Source organism: Pholcus phalangioides, unplaced genomic scaffold, assembly GCF_987345545.1.
Source record: "Pholcus phalangioides strain wild (caught in Gottingen) unplaced genomic scaffold, Ppha-v1.0 ptg000020l_1, whole genome shotgun sequence".
Taxonomy (NCBI): domain Eukaryota; kingdom Metazoa; phylum Arthropoda; class Arachnida; order Araneae; family Pholcidae; genus Pholcus; species Pholcus phalangioides.
In genome coordinates this window covers 5,272,817-5,287,788 of record NW_028301613.1, presented here as the reverse complement: position 1 = coordinate 5,287,788, position 14,972 = coordinate 5,272,817, and the positions used below count along the sequence as shown (strand labels likewise).

The 14,972-nt window shown below is 41.9% G+C and overlaps 1 protein-coding gene across 1 annotated transcript in view; it reads right to left on the bottom strand.

The window, feature by feature from the left end:
- Positions 1 to 14,972, bottom strand: part of LOC149070826 (ras-related protein Rab-20-like) — a 49,397-nt gene that overhangs the window by 33,237 nt on the left and 1,188 nt on the right. The window lies entirely within an intron of this gene.

The following is a 14,972-nucleotide window of genomic DNA, read 5'->3' as shown; positions in this document are numbered from 1 at the left end:
ACGGCAAGAAAAAGAAAGAAAACCGAGATTGTCCGGGAAATACGGGACGTATGGTCACCCTAAATATGTACTGAGATATTCGAGAAACGGAAGAAAGGGTGGGGGGCAGCATTAAATGAGGTAAAAACAGTTTTACCCGCTTTTAACGCGGTTTTCCGAATACAGTTCGAATCCCGTTATAACGAACTTCAAGAGACCGGAGAAATCACTCCGTTAAAATGTGATTTCGTTATATTCTAGGTTTTCGCATTGTTCCTACGTAAACTTATTTGGAGGAATTAGAAAAGCGTTCGTTAAAACGAGAATTTCGCTATAACGGTATTCGTTAAAACGGGATTCGACTTGTATATCTCGGTGAATATTGCACTTAGAAACATGGAGATTTTTTTTTTCTTTCTTTTTTTAGTTGGCATCATTAGAGAGAGACACAGGGCAACAACTTTCTAACTGGGTTTTTGGGGGGGCCAAAACGGGGGAACTGAATAAAAAGTTAATTGCTTCATTTTAATACAGTCGAATCCCGTTATAGCGAAAATCTCGTTTTAGCGAACGAACACTTTTCTAATCGACTTGGTCGATACGTTTACATAGGAACAATGCTAAAACCTGGAATTCCGTGATAACGAAATTTCGCTATAACGAAGTGATTTCTGTGGTCTCTTGGAGTTCGTTATAACGATATTCGACTGTAATTCCAGGTTACTCAAGTGACCCGTGACTGCACAATTACCGAGCACAGTTATGAAATCCCCCCATGGACCCCACATCCTGGAGCGGGGCCCCTAGGCTAGGATCTTTTGCGGGCCCCCTGGTTAGATTTTTCACGGACCCTTACTGTAGTTAATTTATAGCGTGAAAAAGCAAAAAATGATAACTGTCCCGGGCCCTGTCAGCCCCCCCCCCCTGTGGGGGGGGGGCCATGTTCCCCCACCCCCATTTCCAGCTCACTCACAAGTTATCCACATAATTGCAGATCGCTTACGTGACACGCGGCACAGTTCCACGTCACTTAAAGCGGGCCCCACGTGAAAAGAGGAAATAAAACCTTCGCACAACCCCCCTTGAAACATGAATGGCATTTCTGAGTAATGTACCCGTTATTTAGATAAACTTTTTTTTCCTAATTGGAACTACACCCCTCTAGGATCAACGGTTCGCCAGTGCCGTCTTAACGCATGGGCCCACCCGGGCACCTCACAAAAAATGAGATTCGGTTGAAATTTTCTAGAATTTACCAGGCAGGGCCTCAGAAAAACTACTTGGCCCGGGGGCCCACGATGCTCTTAAGACGGCCCTGCGGTTCGCCAGTAAAAATGCTACGCATGCACCCTGTGTAGCCCTGGGTTTTTAACTGTGCCTAACAACGACGCGGCTGCTTCTTCGGAATATTTCCCCCCCCCCCACACAAGCTTATCAGCTGTGGTTGTATATTTGCACACTGCGCTAATCACAACGGGACATGATGGGAAACATGGCGGCTCCATCGCTCTTGTGTGTCTGTGTGTGCATAATCGAGCAGCAGCGCCGGTCCAAAGCGGTTTTCTCCCCGTCGATAAAACACACCAGAGAATTTTCTATAAAAGAAAACAGGTCACATTTGGCGCCCCCCCCCCCCTCCCGCACATAAGAAAGCAACGCTTTCGGGAGGAGGCTCCATATCATTATCACTATGCATGCATTTTTTTACATAGTTATTTAAAAAGGAAGAAAACTTTTTTGCGTCACGACTATAACGAAAACATTTTTAGCTACGGAAGAGGCAATAAAAATGTCGTGGCTATCAGTCTGAGACTTTCCTTTCCACGCCACCTGGTGGACGATTTCCTGCAACAGGCTTTACCCTTATTATTTCTGTGATTCACTCGAAAAACTGAAAAGCCGATTATATATAAAAGTCTTGACAGCGCAGAGCGCTTTTTCAAATGCTACACACACACGAGAGACTTGCGCACCTCTGGCAATACGCAGGAGCCTCTTTTCCCCCATCCTACTGCGAATCAGGAATGCGTAAGAGCCTTGCGCATAACTAGAAATACGTCGAAGCCTGGCTCAATCCCTAGAAATGCTCAGGAATGCGTAGGAGGTTTGCGCATAGCTAGAAATACGTCGAGGCCTGGCTCAATCCCCTAGAAACGCTCAGGAATGCGTAGGAGGCTTGCGCATAGCTAGAAATACGTCGAGGCCTGGCTCAATCCCTAGAAATGCTCAGGAATGCGTAGGAGGTTTGCGCATAGCTAGAAATACGTCGAGGCCTGGCTCAATCCCCTAGAAATACGTCGAGGCCTGGCTCAATCCCTAGAAACGCTCAGGAATGCGTAGGAGGCTTGCGCATAGCTAGAAATACGTCGAAGCCTGGCTCAATCCCTAGAAATGCTCAGGAATGCGTAGGAGGTTTGCGCATAGCTAGAAATACGTCGAGGCCTGGCTCAATCCCTAGAAACGCTCAGGAATGCGTAAGAGCCTTGCGCATAACTAGAAATACGTCGAAGCCTGGCTCAATCCCTAGAAATGCTCAGGAATGCGTAGGAGGTTTGCGCATAGCTAGAAATACGTCGAGGCCTGGCTCAATCCCCTAGAAACGCTCAGGAATGCGTAGGAGGCTTGCGCATAGCTAGAAATACGTCGAGGCCTGGCTCAATCCCTAGAAATGCTCAGGAATGCGTAGGAGGTTTGCGCATAGCTAGAAATACGTCGAGGCCTGGCTCAATCCCTAGAAACGCTCAGGAATGCGTAGGAGGCTTGCGCATAGCTAGAAATACGTCGAAGCCTGGCTCAATCCCTAGAAATGCTGCGCGTAGGAGGCGTGTCTATTTCCCCCCCCCCCATCAAATACTGTACACTTGCGTATCCCTATGTACGTGCGTACTCAAAATATTTAGGAAAATTTCATTATACATAATTAGTAATACGGAGCTAATTAGGTAACACATAATTACGTAATACAATTGACATACAAAGCCTTCGCCAATCCTAGGAACACGTAGGAGGCTTGCACGCCTCTCATAATACGCAAGAGCCTTTCCCAATACTACGAAGACGACGTAGGAGGCTTGCCCAATCCTAGAAATGCATAGGAGGCTTGCAATACGTAGGAAGAATTGTATAATATATAACTACAAATCCGTAGGAGGGAGTAGTCCCATCAAATGCACACTCGATGCCTAGAAATACGCTGGAGCCGTACTCAAACCGCTACATAGGGGCCATTCAAGTATTACGTAAGCAGATTTTCAGCCATTTCTGACCCCTCCCCTGTCAGCAAAACACCGGTACCCCCACCCACCCGTCAGCTAAATTTCATCAGCAGCTTAGAATATTTCATATCTTCAAAAGGGGGTGGTTGATGACGTACGCAACATTCAATCCCTCCCCTCCCCCTTGTCATCAAAAATTAGCAAATCCGAAACCCCCCCCCCCCGCCACCTCGAAGCTGGCGTAATACCTGAATGACGCCATATGCGTAAAAGAGATGCATGTGTATCCCTATTAAATCGAAAGAAAGCTTCCATGTCCCCCCCCCCCCCGAAAATACACGAAGAACCACTGCAATAATGGATAAGGGGCCATTAAAGTATTACGTAAGCAAATTTTCCAAGCAAGTTCAACCAGATTGAATTTTTGTGAGGCCCCTCTTCTCAAGAGGCCCCCGGGCCGTGATGCGTTAAGACGGCACTGCCTCCCCCCCCCCCCCCTTGTCAGCAAAATTTCGTCATCAGCTCTGCCCCTCTGAATCCTAACTCATATTTTCATAAAGGGTGGTTGATGATGTAAGTATTATCCAAACCCACCCCGACCCCCTTGTCACCAAAAGCCAGCAAATCGGAAACCCCCTTTCCCTCCCTCCTGCCCCCCATTGATGATGACGTCATACTTGAACGGCCCCTAATTTCTCTTGAATTCCACTCTATCCTCATACGGAAAACACAGAAAAGGAAGAAGAGTGGCAACGGGGACAGCTGCATACATTTGACTTTCCCATGTTTACTTAAAACGTCAACTGCTATTACCTGTCATATATCGATTCCCACCGAGAGTAGCACATTCTTCATTCCTTTCTTTTTGACAATGTTGGACAACATGAATCAATTCACGACGGGAATGCTCGGGGTCGGAATGCTAAAAATACACAGTATGAGAGAGAGAGAAATTTCCCGAGTCATATTCCCCCAATATATTGCTCAAGAATGTCAGAAACCGCCATGATAACAACATGCAACGCGGTGGTGAGTGCATGTTATTTTAACGTCCACGACAAGGGTGCTCAATATTTAGGGGGGAGAGAGAGAGTGCGGAGCCACTTCACTGGTTTGTTTAAGAACGTGTCGCAGGCCACTTAACTGATCCGGGACTGCGCCGCGCGTCACTCAAGTGAGCTAGCTAGCTATAAGGGGGGCCATTCAAGTATTACGTAAGCCCCCCCCCCCGAAATGTGAGAAAATGACCGAAAAACGGGAAAAAGATGGCCAAATCCATTGTTCTGTCACTTTGGTCCCCCCCCCCCCGAACGAAATTTCTAGCTATGCCCCTGCCCCCTTGTTAGCAAAAGTCAGCAAAACACTGACCCCCCCCCCCTTGTCAGCAGCTTAGAATATTCCATTTGATCAAAACGGGTGGTTCATGACGTAAGCAACCTTCAACCCCCCCCCCCCCCCGTCATCAAAAGTCAGCAAATCCGAAACCCCCTCCCCCCTTGATGCTGACGTAATACTTGAATGACCCCCTAAATATAGGTGCCAATTCCCAAACTTGGGAAAATGTGTGCAGTTAGTTGATCACGATATGAAATTAAAAGATATTTCGCATTGAAGAAAAAAACGTCTTACAAATAAAAGGGAAAACTGGGAACTTTCTTTAGTATTGCATAGGGTGACTATATGACCCGTTTTCCCGGGACGTTCCCGTATTTTTCACCGTCCCGATTTTTTTAAAATAAATGTCCATTTCCCCCCGTATTTTCAACGAACGAAGCCTACTTGAATGGCGCCCCACTGAAATCACCAATTGAAATTATTTTGCCAACTTGCAAAAGAAAATTATGACCACGAATATGACGTCATATATTTTTCACGTAATTAATGTTTGTTTTGTTTTTTCTCCATAGAGTCCATTTTAATTCACTGTACAACGCAGTAGCACTTAATTTCCCACCACCGTTGGAGATTTTTTCCGGTGATTTTACCAATAATTTGGCAACTTTTGGCGACAACTTCCAGTTCTTTCGTACTTGAAATCCTAAAAAATTGAGAAAATATGGCCACAGCCTCGAATTGCAAGAACTGAAAGAGTATTTTTCTCTAGGGAATTTTTCATTCAAGCAAAGCATAATTTGAGGATTTTTCTATAAAAGAGACAAAAATCGGATGCATCTGGAAGCATTGGCACCTATGTACCGCGGGTCATTTGAGTGATGTGGAGCACCACGGAATGGAGGTGGGAGGGAGGGGGGGGGGTTTCCGGCGCTTAAATGCTCTAGCACTGTTACTCAAGTGATCTGGAAATGGGCACCACGGGCCGCTCAAGCGGTCTGGAAGTGTGCCGCGGGTCACTCAAGTGATTCTGGAAATATGCTGCGCGCCACTTGAGTGATGCGGAACTGCACCACTGCATCAAGTGCTTGCAGGTCACTCAACACTGCTCTAGAACTGTACCGCGGGTCACTCAAGTGATCTTTGAACATGCCGCAGGCCACTTCAGTGATGTAGAAGTGCACCACGGACCGCTTAGGGTTTAGATTCACTTCTCTAGAGCAGTGTTTCTCAAACTTTTTTTATTCCATGGCCCCCTTTGGATCACATACCTTCTCATGAACCCCCCCCCCCCTTCTTATCTAGGTGCGAGATCCTTCTTGCTTATTGAATTAAATTTAAGAGAAACTATAATGAGCAAAAACTTTATAAATAAGGTTGATCTGTAGACTCCTGGGAAAGACGGGGGGGGGGGGGGAGGAAGAAACGATCACCCCCCCCCCCCATTCGAAGAATTTAAATAAATGGAGAAATTGGCCTGTTTCGTAAGATACGGGGTGATCCAACGAACCTACACAAAAAATCGCCCCTCTCGACACATCACCTTGGACCCGAGTCTACCGTGGGCTAGAGTTCAGTGAGCTTCTTTCTTGGGGGGGGGGGGCGGAAGCGGAGAGAGGCTTATGCAGCACGTGTCCCAACATCAGATGTCCCAGATCAAGTGGTGTTCAAGGCCCCCCGGGTCATGCCCGGATGGGCCCATGCATCGAAATGGTTCAGGTTCTAAGAGACTCTTCTGAATTCCGGTCACATTTTTTCCCATCATACCTTATTAGAACGCTTTATTTCTTCAAAGCCAACTTTTTTTTTTTTAAAGTTCTCTTTGTGGACCCTAACTACCTTTCGTGGCTCCCCTTTCACTTAATCTTCACCCGTGCCTCCCCCCCCCCCACCATAATATCCCAGGACCGCAAGGTGGCCATATGGCCCCGGGATGAGAACCACTGATCTACAGCAGCGTTCCTTAACATTTTTTTGCCCGTGGCCCCCCTTTCAAGCATAATTTTTTCTCGTGGCTCCCCTGTCTTACCCAGCGTCTTTGACCCTCATTTAGAAGCAAGATCCTTTATACGTATTGAATTGATTTTTTCAGTGAATTTATACTGAATGAAAATTTTGCAAATAAGATTGGCCTCCAGACACTGGCCTAGAATTTATTGAGCTCCCCGTTAATCCGAGTTCTATTCAGGACCGTCTCAACATCGTGGGCCCCCTAGGCAAAGTGATGCTATGGTAGTCCTATACTTAGCCGGAAATAAACAGCCTGCATATTTCCTACTTATGTTCAAAATTTATTGTACTATACAAAATATCATAAGGTGGAGTCCCTTATGGACATGAGACCCTCCCCCCCGGGCATGGCCCCTCACAAGAGTGGGACTGAAAGAGCTGCAGCCCGGGGCCTGATATGGTTTTCATCATTTTTTTGTTTTTCACACTGAATAATATAGAGGGGTCTGTGAAAAATCTAGCCGGGGTCTGCGAAAAACCCCATCCTTGGGGACCTTCTGCAAAATGTGGGCGGTGAGGATCGGGTGGGTCCACACCAAAGCTGCAAAGCTGCATCTTTCAAGCGGCTTTGGGTCCACACCCTAAGGCTGCCCTGGTTTTATGGGTGGTTTTGTTGGATTCTGTAAGTGTATATAGTCACTAATATAAAAGCATTATTTCTTCACACCTTAATTTTTCTTCTCAGCTCTCTGCAGCCCTCCAAACCACCTGTCATGGCCCCTTTATAAATTTTCTTTCGTGGCCCCCCTAAAGTATCCCAGTACCACTAGGGGGGCCATATGGCCCCCGGTTGAGAACCACTGCTCTAGAGCACTCTATTGCTCGCTCGATTACCTCGCTCTGTAGGTTTATGGTTTCTTTGCTACTCTTCGAAAACTTACCGCCCTGGGCTATAGCCCCGCTCCCCCATTCCCCCGTGACCGACATGGCTGGAGCATATCAAAATTTTGACCGGGAAGTGTTTTTTTTTATTCACAACCATGTGCTAGCACGAAAATATTGAATTCGGGCATGTAAATTTTTGGAGATTTGTCCAGCCCTGGGTACGCTGCACCAAAGAAGAGCCCAGTGCAGTACCAACAATTAAAAAAAAGGTTGCCATCACTGCGGCTGCCTGCATTCCACAAATGCTATCCACTTTTTCTCGGCCTGTGTTTGACTTGTGGGGGTCCTGATAACACGGACGATTCCCGAAAAGAGCATCATCATCACCATCAAGCACCGATAACACGCTAAAGAAAACGATAACGCCATAAGAGAAAATGCCACTGATAAAGACCAGACAAAAGATAACACGGAAAAAAAATACCAGCAAAACATTTCATATCTAGAATACCATAATAACCCTGGCTCTCGGCATCATCATCATCATGGCATCTTCTTCTGACGTTATCTCGAAACGTTATGACGTCATTCGCTGCCAGTTGGGCCATCGCTGGACATTGAATTTTGGACCATTTGGAATTCATAACCGATGACCCGCCACTTTTTTGTTAACACGCTGGTCTGACAACAATGGTTGGCTAATAACAACATTGCTTTGGGGGGGAAACGATGACTCACTGATGATAAGACGTCCATTATTTCATGATATAATGTTCTGACAGCAATGAATCACCGATAATGAGACACTCATTATTTTTGCGAAACGATGTTCTGATAATAATGGCTCGACAATAATGACACCCGTTGTTTGGAAAACGATGGCTCACCGACGCCATTATTTGACGATATAATGTTCTGACAATGCTTCGCCGGCAATGGGACGCCAGTGGCTCCATGAAGCAATGGCTCACCGATAACAAGACATGTTATTCCATGATGTTATGTGCGGACAACAATGATTTACCGATATAATAAGACATCCATAATTTTAAGAAACAATGTTCTGACAGTTTCTTCCCGCAATGGCTCACCCATCTTTTTATGAAACAATGTTCTGACAACAATCTTTTACAACTAATGGGAAGCAAGTTGCTACACGAAAGATGCTCTGACAATAATTGCTCACCGACAATAAAACATCATTTCACACTATGCCATTCTAACAACAATGATTCACCGATGATAGGGTACACATTATTTTACGAGGGAGTGTTCTGATAACAGCTCACCGATAACTCATAATTTTACCCGAAACAATGTTATAACAAGAATGGCTCACCGATAATAGAACGGTAGTTGCTCAATGAAACGATACTTTGACAACGATGGTTCACCGAAAATAGGAGTCCCGTTATTTCCTGATATGATGTTCTGACTACAATGGCTCATCGATAAAAGAACACGCCCATTATTTCGTGATATAATGTTCTGACAACAATGATGCCGCTAAAAAGACAAATTATTTTATGAAATAATGTTCTGACAATGATTCACCGATAAAACGATGCCCATTATTTCGATGAAATAATGTTCTGACAATAATGATTCACCGATAAAACGATGCCCATTATTTCGTGGAACAATGTTCTGACAATAATGATTCACCGATAAAACGATGCCCATTATTTCGTGGAACAATGTTCTGACAACAATGGCTCATCGACAGAGCCATCTTAAGAGTATCATGGGCCCCCGGGCCAATCGATTTTGCTGAGGCCCTACCACACAAATTCTCGAAAATTCAACCAGATCTCATTTTTGTGAGGCCCTCTTCGCTTGAGGCCCCCCCCGGGCAGAGCCCGGGTGGGCCCATGCCTTAAGACGGGACTGCTCACCGATAAAAAAGAGACACTGATTAGTTCGTGATATTATGTACTGACGCCAATGGCTCACAATACTAAGACACTCATTATTTTATGGAACGATGTTCTGACAACAATGATTCACCGATAATAGGACGCAGGTTGCTACATAAAACGATGCTCTCACAATTACTCACCGACAATAAACATCCATTATTTTTATATAATGTCCTGACAACAGTGTGGTTCACCGATACTAAGACACCCATTATTTCACGAAACGATGCTCTGACAACAATGGCTCATCAATAAAAAGACGCAAATTGTTTCGTTTACTAATGAATGTTCTGATAAAACAATGATGATTTATTCGACGTTCTGAAACCAGTACAATCCCGTTACTGTTTAAAAACAATGCTTTCTTCAACAACAATGTATTTTTCCCACAGTAATTTAAGCTTATGATTTGAACGACACAGGATGTGATTTTTGTTATGTCTCTTCCTGATGATAATTTTTTTTTTAACGTGAAGGGCATCATCATCATCACACAATTTTTTTGTGATTGTGTCATATCGTAACGGGCGTCATAATCTGTAAAAACACACACGCACACTGTAATTATCATGTGAATTATCTTTGAAAAAAAATTGATATCCAGTTCCGATAACGTTGGTAATTATCGCATTGCATGCTAATAATGGTCTCTTATTCAGAAACTAGTTACAGAAAATTTTTCACCCGAATTCCAAGATGGCGTCCTAGTGATAGCGGACTAGATTCTTTTCCCCTTCCCGAAAATGTATCCAGTGTCGCATTGTTGAGTGGAAAAACTGGGATCCTATATAGCCCCCCCCCCCCACCCCTAGACTTTTATCTTTTATTGATCCTGAAATTACCTCCTCATTAATCTCAAATTTTCATTGGTTCCGAAATTATTTCTTACATAAATTGTAAATCTTCATCAAAATTCTTGATTTTCAATCAATTCTTAACTTTTATAAATTTACAATTTCTATCAATTCTGAATTTTCATTAATTTGCGATTTCTATCAATTCTGAACTTTCATTAATTTGCGATTTCTATCAATTCTGAACTTTCATTAATTTGCGATTTCTATCAATTCTGAACTTCCATTCATTTAGAATTTCTATCCATTCTGTGAACCTTCATTAATTTACAATTTCTATCAATTCTGAACTTTCATTAATTTGCGATTTCTATTAATTCTGAATTTTGGTTAATTTGCGATTTCTATTAATTCTGAACTTTCATTAATTTGCGATTTCTATTAATTCTGAATTTTGGTTAATTTGCGATTTCTATTAATTCTGAATTTTGGTTAATTTGCGATTTCTATTAATTCTGAATTTTGGTCAATTTGCGATTTCTATTAATTCTGAATTTCGGTTAATTTGCGATTTCTATTAATTCTGAATTTTGGTTAATTTGCGATTTCTATTAATTCTGAATTTCGGTTAATTTGCGATTTCTATCAATTCTGAACTTTCATTAATTTGCGATTTCTATCAATTCTGTGAACCTTCATTAATTTACAATTTCTATCAATTCTGAACTTTCATTAATTTGCGATTTCTATCAATTCTGAACTTTCATTCATTTACAATTTCTATCAATTCTGAACTTCCATTCATTTAGAATTTCTATCCATTCTGTGAACCTTCATTAATTTACAATTTCTATCAATTCTGAACTTTCATTAATTTGCGATTTCTATCAACTCTGAACTTTTATTAATTACGGAATAATTTTTTTTCATTATATATATATATATATATATATATATATATGTAATTTAGAATTTCTATTAATATATTCTGAACATTCATAAGTTCTAAAATGATTTCTTTAATGAATTTTTACTAATATTCTAGATTTCCATCAATTCTGAAAGGGAAGAGCAACAATGAAATTATTACTCTAGGGTGGCAATTCGGCAAAAGCAACAATGAAATTCTAAGTTTAGGATATTAATATGGATTGATGACTGCATCAATATGTTTCCAATTTTGGAACTGCAACAATATTATACTGCTATTCATACTTTGGAATGGCAATTAGACAACTTTGACAATGAGATTAAACATTTATTATTATTAGAGGTATATTATTAGATACTTTATACACATTATATATTAGATACTTTATACACATTATATATTAGATACTTTATACACATTATATATTAGATACTTTATACACATTATATATTAGATATTTTATAGATTATATATTAGATATATATTATTATTTATGATATTTACATTAGCGATTACGACAACAACGCGATTCCGACATTAAGATGGCAATTAAATAACGGTAACAATGCGATTGATTCAAATTTTAGGATGGATGATTAGGAAACATGCAACAATGCGTAACTAAATTTCGAATGGGCAATGGGGGAACTGTAACAGTCATTGTTAATGGAATGGCGATTATAGAATCTAGAACCACGTTGTAACAAAAGTATAACGATGTTTTCCTTCGATTCGGAACTGAAAAAAAATGTAATTACAATATTAGAAGGTAACAATGCGATTCCAACTACGATTGAAATTTGGAAATTGCAGCAATATGATTCTCAATTAATTCGCCACTGCAAAAATGTGACTAGGAAACTGCATCAATGTGATTCCAACTACAGAATGGTAATTAGGGAATGGTAACAAAATATGATGCCCACATTGGGACAATTAGGGAACTGCCACAATGCAATTCCAACTTTTTTTTTTTCACCGCAACAATGTGATTCCTACTTTAGGATGGAAACCGCAACAATGTCATTCCGACCATTATTGAAATTTGGAAACTACAACAATGTAATTCTCAACTCGCCACCGCAAAATGTGATTAGGAAACTGCAACAATGTGATGCCAACTTCAGAATGATAATTACGGAACGGTAATAACGTGATTCCAGCACTGGAATGGTAATTAGGGAACTGCAACAGTGTGATCCCAATTTTAGGATGGTGATTTAGGATTCTGCAACAAAGTTATGCCAACATTGGGATAATGATTAGGAAACTGCAACAATGTGATTCCGAGTTTAGTACGGTGATTAAAAGGATATTGCAATGTACACGTATTCTTCAATGATAAACGGCAACAAAGAAAAAATGCACAAGAGAATTAAAATGTAGAGATATTTCTTCACGTTTCTTTTTTCCCCCCGACAAGAATATCGCGCACATCCAGGTGACAATTAACGGTTTCGATTGTTAAAAACATACATCATCATTATGATTATTGGCACTCACGATAATGGGCGTCGTCAGTCGAAGAAAAACAACGAACGATGCCAAAATGATGCCATTCGACACATAAACACATTGACCTTCAAAAACGCTGTTGTTGTTGCCAACTGAAGAAAAAGAAGAAAGTAATAATAATCTTCTTTTTCTATTAATTTGATATAGGTGAGAGTGTTGTTCGGTCTTCTTCTTCCTACCACCTCATTGACAACATATATTTTTAATCTCATCACAACAATAACACCCCCCCCCCCCTTGAGAACCACCTGATTACCCGCCTATGTGTGAAACGATAACAAAAAATGCCTTGCTTAAAAAAAAAAATTAAAGAAAAGACATTGTTGCTGTAAGCAAGAAAGATATTGTTGATAATTTATTTTTTTGGGTAAGAGAACATAACCATTGTGTTGCGGCTTGAGGGGGCGGGATACATTCTTAAAACACACTTCTTTTTTAAAGAATACCTTTTCCATTAGAAAGCATTGTTGAATTATTTTGTTAAAGTGTAGCCCTATATATTTTTTTGAGGCGAAAGAAACAATTATTTTTCCAAAACTGTTCTCTCTCTCCCCAAAGCAACTTCAAGAACAACCAGTGTTGCTATGGCTGTGTTTGTCTTTATGCCAAAACCATTGTTGCTTTTCCTAGTCTTCCCCGTAACCACCCATTGTTCTATACCTGGTATTTTCCGTGAACAACCATTGTTGGCGAACCTTTCTTGTATACCAATCATTGTTGCTCTATGCCGTTTTTGTTTCATTATTGCTGCTACTGTATCGAAGAGCAGCCATTGTAGCGCTATAACTGTTTTTTATTATCAATAATTGTAACTTTACCCGTTATTATTGACAAACATGGTTGCTATGCCAAGTTTTCTTCTGACCAATCATTGTTACTATGCCGGTTTTTCTCCCCGACGAAATAATCAATCATTGTTGTGCATGGCTATGCTGTGGTTTTTCTAGCGGTCATTGTAACTGCATCCGTTTTTAAGAAAACCTTTTCTAGCCTTAATGTTAACCTGTTTCTCATGAACAATCATTGTTATTTCGAAAACTATTGTTGCTATGCCTATTTTTCCCTGATTAACGGTTGTTGACACGCCTGGTTTTTTTATGCGCAACCATTGTTGCTGTCGTCCCTGGTTTTTCACGCTCGTCTTTTCAGGTGGTCATTGTTGCTGCATCCGTTCGAAAGAATAATCATTGTAGCCCAAATCTTTTTTTATCAATCATTGTAACTTGCTTCAAGTAGTTCTCATTCTTGTAAGTAGTTCTCATGGGCAATCATTGTTGTTTCGAGAATTATTGTTGCTACGCCAAGTTTAGTCTTATTCACCATTGTTGCCACACTTGCCATTTTTTTTTCTATGCACAACCATTGTTGCTGTCTTCACTCAAGCACACAACCATTGTTTATTGCTATGCACATTTTTTAACGGCATTTTTAGAAAACGGCATAAAACATTGTTTGCACTCACCTGTTTTTTTTTATGCCGTGAACAATTGCAGACCATTTATTTCACGAATTACCACTGGACTTACACGGGACCTGCGCATAAATTAATTTTGGGGGGGAGAGGAGCGATCTTTGTAGTCTTCGGCGCAGAGTCTTCGCGGGAGAAGGGAGCACATGGGCTGTGCATATAGAATACAAAAGCCATCTAGTTTTGGGGTCCTGGGCACGTGCCACGTTTGCCCATGCTAGAAACAGGCCCTGGCGACAACGATTATGTAATTCCACGATACGGCCTCGTATTGACATCATAAGGGCCTTCACACCCCCCCCCCCCCCCAAGTATATCTCCGGTTCGTGAGGGAACTTATTTCATGGTCCGGTGCGGCTGTCCAAAGATGTCCTGAAACCTCCAAACACGCACACACTTAGGCCGGGGCCCCAGGTCTTCATCTCGCATTGACATCATCGTAGGGCCCCACCCACTCAAGTTCATTTCTACTTCTGCTCCCATTTTACGGCCCGGTGTGGCTACAGGACCCTGTAATTTTTTCATCTCCACTTTTTTACGGCTCTTATTTCACGGCGCGGCTACCGGACACCGTAACTTTTTCATTTCCGCTTCTTACGGCTCCTATTTTACGGCCCGGCTACTGGATCCTGAAACTTTTTCATCTACGCTTCTTGCGGCTCATATTTTAACTTTTTCTTACGGCCCGGAGTGGCTACCGGACCCTGTAACTTTTCCATTTCCGCTTGGTGTGGCTACCAGACCCTGTAACCTTTTCTTACGGCCCGGAGCGGCTACCGGACCCTGTAACTTTTAAAGGTGAAACTTTTTTAGCCCGGGGGGGGGGGAGAGTGAATTTTTGTGAGGGAAAGGAAATTCATCACAAAAAGTAAAACACCTTCTTTTCCCTCAAAACCTGTTCCGTAGAGTAACTGATTGTGTGGTGAAGCTCCGAGAAGTATATTGGTGGTGGTACCAGACGGTTATTGGCAAAGCCGCTTGAAA